Here is a 5,034-nt window from a genome sequence, read left to right on the forward strand (position 1 = left end):
AGGCCCAACCGAGTCTGTGCCTTTGTGGAGTACCAGAGAACCCGAACCTGAGCAGCTTAGACCTGGAAAGTGCATGCAACCCAGGGCCCACCTTAGACAGTTCCCCTGCAGAGCAACCTGGAAGCCTGAGCAGTGTAGACGAGGAAAGAACACATGCCTTGAGTGGGGGCAAACCCAGTGTGGCTCAGACACTGAGTGCTCCCCACACATGCCAGTGATATTTGTTGGCAATGTTCCTCCCTCCCCACAGCACAATTGAACAAGTGAGCCTAAATAAATGACCACCTTCGCTGCCTTGTGTCAGGGTGGAAGTTAGATACTGAAGAGACTTGCAAACAGAGGAAGCCAAAATAAACAAGACGGAACCGCTTTGGAAGTGACAGGTGCAACAGATTAAAACCCTGTAGTTAGCATTGGCTACATTGAAAGGGACCTATAGTATATAGACCTATAGACCTTGAGAAGTATAAGCTGGATCAAGGAACTATGTGAAACTGAGCTGACCCCACACTGCCCTCAACAGCTCCAGATAAATTCCTAGATATATTTTACTATTATCATTTTGTAATTAAAAAAATTTTAAGTTTTTTATTACCCCTTTAATTTTCATTTTTAAAATCTACTATTACCTTGCAAAAAAAAAGACCCTATTTTTAAAGCAAACTTCATATTTTGTAAATAACTTTTGCAATTTTTTTAATATTGTATTTTTGAGAGCCTATGGCAACCCACTCCAGTATTCTTGCCTGGAGAATCCCAGGGATGGGGGGAGCCTGGTGGGCTGCCGTCTGTGGGGTCACACAGAGTCAGACACGACCGAAGCGACTTAGCAGCAGCAGCAGCAACCTCTATTCTAGATTTTTAATCTTTGCTTTTTGGTATTTGTTATCGATTCTGTACCTTTAAGAATCCAATCTTTAGTACCCATTTTTACTTAGGAGTGTGATTACTGGCTTGATTGCTCTCTTCCCCTTTTGACTCTCCTTTTTCTCCCCCAGGTCACCTCTATCTCCTCCCTCCCTCTTCTCTTCTGTACTTAACTCTGAATCTCTTTGTGTATTCTGGGCTGTGGAGAACACTTAGGGAACTGATCACAGGCTAGATTGGTCTCTTTCCTTTTGACTCCCCCTCCTCTCCTCCTGGTCACCTCTATCTCCTTCCTCCCTCTTCTCTTCTCTATGGAACTCTGTGAACCTCTCTGAGTGTTCTAGACTGTGGAGAGCAAATAGGGAATTGATTACTCTCCACTTTTGATTCCCCCTCTTCTCCTCCTGGTCACCTCTATCTCTCTCCTCCCTCTTCTCTTCTCCGTGTAACTCTGTGAACCTCTCTGGGTGTCCCCCACTGTGGAGAATCTTTTCACCATTAACCTAGATGTTTTATCATCAGTGTTGTATGGATGGAGAAGTCTTGAGGCTACTGTAAGAATAAGACTGGAAGCCAGAGGCAGGAGGCTTAAATCCAAAACTTGAGAACAGCAGAAAACTGACTCCAGGGAACATTAATAGACAAGAGCTAATCCAAAAGCCTCTGTACCTACACTGAAACCAAGCTCCACCCAAGAGCCAACAAGTTCCAGAGCAAGACATACCAAGCTAATTCTCCAACAATGCAGGAACATAACCCTGAGCACAAAAATACAGGTGGCCAAAAGTCACACCAAACCCATAGACCCCTTCAAAATTCACTGCAGACATTTCATTGCACTCCAGAAAGGAGATCCAGCTCCACCCACCAGAACACCGATGCAAGCTTCCCTAACCAGGAAACCTTGACAAGCCACTCATCCAACTCTACCCACAGGGAGGAACCTCCACAATAAAGAGGAACCACAAACTTCCAGCATACAGAAAGGCCACCCCAAACAGCAACCTAAACAAGATGAAAAGGCAGAGAAATATTCAGCAGGTAAAGGAACAGGATAAAAGCCCACCAAACCAAACCAAAGAGGAGGGAATAGGGAGTCTACCTGAAAAAGAATTCAGAATAATGATAGTAAAAATGATCCAAAATCTTGAAAACAAAATGGAGTTACAGATAAATAGTCTGGAGACAAGGATTGAGAAAATGCAAGAAAAGTTTAACAAGGAGCAAAAAGAAATTTAAAAAGTCAATAATGAATAATGCAATAACTGAGATCAAAAGCACCCTGGAGGGAACCAACAGTAGAATAACTGAGGCAGAAGATAGGATAAGTGAGGTGGAAGATAGAATATGGAAAAATAAATGAAGCACAGAGGAAAAAAGATAAAAGAATTAAATGAGGACAACCTCAGAGACCTCTGGGACAAAGTTAAACACCCCAACATTCGAATCATAGGAGTCCCAGAAGAAGAATACAAAAAGGCCATGAGAAAATACTTGAGAAGATAATAGTTGAAAACTTCCCTAAAATGGAGAAAGAAATAGCCACCCAAGTCCAAGAAACCCAGAGAGTCACAAACAGGATAAACCCAAGGTGAAACACCCCAAGACACATTTTAATCAAATTAATGAAGATCAAACACAACAAATATTAAAAGCAGCAAGGGAAAAACAACAAATAACTCACAAGGGGATCCCCATAAGGATAACAGCTGATCTTTCAATAGAAACTCTTCAAGCCAGAAGGGAATGGCAGGACATACTTAAAGTGATGAAAGAGAAAAACCTACAACCCAGATTATTGTACCCAGAAAGGATCTCATTCAAATATGAAGGAAAAATCAAAAGCTTTACAGACAAGCAAAAGCTCAGAGAATTCAGCACCACCAAATCAGCTCTTCAACAAATGCTAAAGGATCTTCTCTAGACAGGAAAGAGAAAAGATTTATAAACTCGAACCCAAAACAACAAAGTAAATGGCAATGGGATCATACTTACCAATAATTACCTTAAATGTAAATGGGTTGAATGCCCCAACCAAAAGACTGTGGCTGAATGGATAAAAAGACAAACAAACAAACACACACACACACAAAAATGACCCCTATATATGCTGTCTACAAGAGACCCACCTCAAACCTAGGGACACATACAGACTGAAAGTGAAGGGCTGGGAAAAGAGATTTCATGCAAATGGAGACCAAAAGAAAGCATGAGTGGCAATAATCATATCAGATAAAATAGACTTTGAAATAAAGACTGTGGAAAGGGACAAAGAAGGACACTACATAAGATCAAAGGATCAATCCAAGAAGAAGATATAACAATTAGAAATATATATGCAGCCAACATAGGAGCACAACAATATATAAGGCAAATGCTAACAAGTATGAAAGGGGAAATTAACAGTAACACAATAATAGTGGGAGACTTTAATACCCCACTTACACCTATGGATAGATCAACTAAACAGAAAATTAGCAAAGAAACACAAACTTTAAATGATACAATGGACCAGTTAGACTTAATTGATATCTATAGGACATTTCACCCTAAAACAATGAATTTCACCTTTTTCTCAAGCGCACACGGAACCTTCTCCAGGATAGATCACATCCTAGGCCATAAATCTAGCCTTGGTAAATTCAGAAAAAATTGAAACCATCTCAAGCATCTTTTCTGATCACAGTGCAGTAAGATTAGATGTCGACTACAGGGAAAAAAAAAAAAAAACTATTAAAAATACAAACATATGGAGGTTAAGCCACACACTTCTGAATAACCAACAAATCACAGAAGAAATGAAAAAAAGAAATCAAAATATGCATAGAAACGAATGAAAATGAAAACACAACAACCCAAAACCTACGGGATTCAGTAAAAGTAGTGCTAAGGGGAAGGTTCATAGCAATACAAGCCTACCTCAAGAAACAGGAGAGAAATCAAATAAATAACCTAACTCTACACCTAAAGCAACTAGAAAAGGAAGAAATAAAGAACCCCAGGGTTAGTAGAAGGAGAGAAATCACAAAAATTAGAGCAGAAATAAATGCAAAAGAAACAAAGAGACCATAGCAAAAATCAACAAAGCTAAAAGCTGGTTGGTTCTTCAAGAAGATAAATAAAATAGACAAACCATTAGCCAGACTCATCAAAAAACAAAGGGAGAAGAATCAAACCAACAAAATTAGAAATGAAAATGGAGAAATCACAACAGACAACACAGAAATACAAAGGATCATAAGAGACTACTATCAGCAACTATATGCCAATAAAATGGACAACTTGGAAGAAATGGACAAATTCTTAGAAAAGTATAACTTTTCAAAACTGAACCAGGAAGAAATAGAAAATCTTAACAGATCCATCACAAGCACAGAAATCGAAACGGTAATCAGAAATCTTCCAGCAAACAAAAGCCCAGGACTAGATGGCTTCACAGTTGAATTCTACCAAAAATTTAGAGAAGAGCTAACACCTATCCTACTCAAACTCTTTCAGAAAATTGCAGAGGAAGGTGAACTTCCAAACTCATTCTATGAGGCCACCATCACCCTAATACCAAACCAGACAAAGATGCCACCAAAAAAAGAAATTACAGGCCAATATCACTGATGAACATAGATGCAAAAATCCTTAACAAAATTCTATCAAACAGAATCCAACAACATAGTAAAAAGATCATACATCATGACCAAATGGGCTTTATCCCAGGGATGCAAGAATTCTTCAATATTTGCAAATCAATCAATGTGATACACCTCATTAACAAATTGGAAGATAAAAACCATATGATTATCTCAATAGATGCACAGAAAGCCTTTGACAAAATTCCACATCCATTTATGATAAAAACCCTCCAGAAAGCAGGCATAGAAGGAACATACCTCAACATAATAAAAGCCATATATGATAAACCCACAGCAAACATTATCCTCAATGGTGAAAAATTGAAAGTATTTCCCCTAAGTCAGGAACAAGACAAGGATGCCCACTCTTACCACTAATGTTCAACATAGTTTTAGAAGTTTTGGCCACAGCAATCAGAGCAGAAAAAGAAATAAAAGGAATCCAAATTGGAAAAGAAGAAGTAAAACTCTCACTGTTTGCAGATGACATGATCCTCTACATAGAAAACCCTAAAGACTCCACCAGGAAATTACTAGAGCT

This window comes from Bison bison, unplaced genomic scaffold (assembly GCF_000754665.1).
Source record: "Bison bison bison isolate TAMUID 2011002044 unplaced genomic scaffold, Bison_UMD1.0 scf7180017864034, whole genome shotgun sequence".
In the NCBI taxonomy this organism is placed as follows: Eukaryota; Metazoa; Chordata; class Mammalia; order Artiodactyla; family Bovidae; genus Bison; species Bison bison.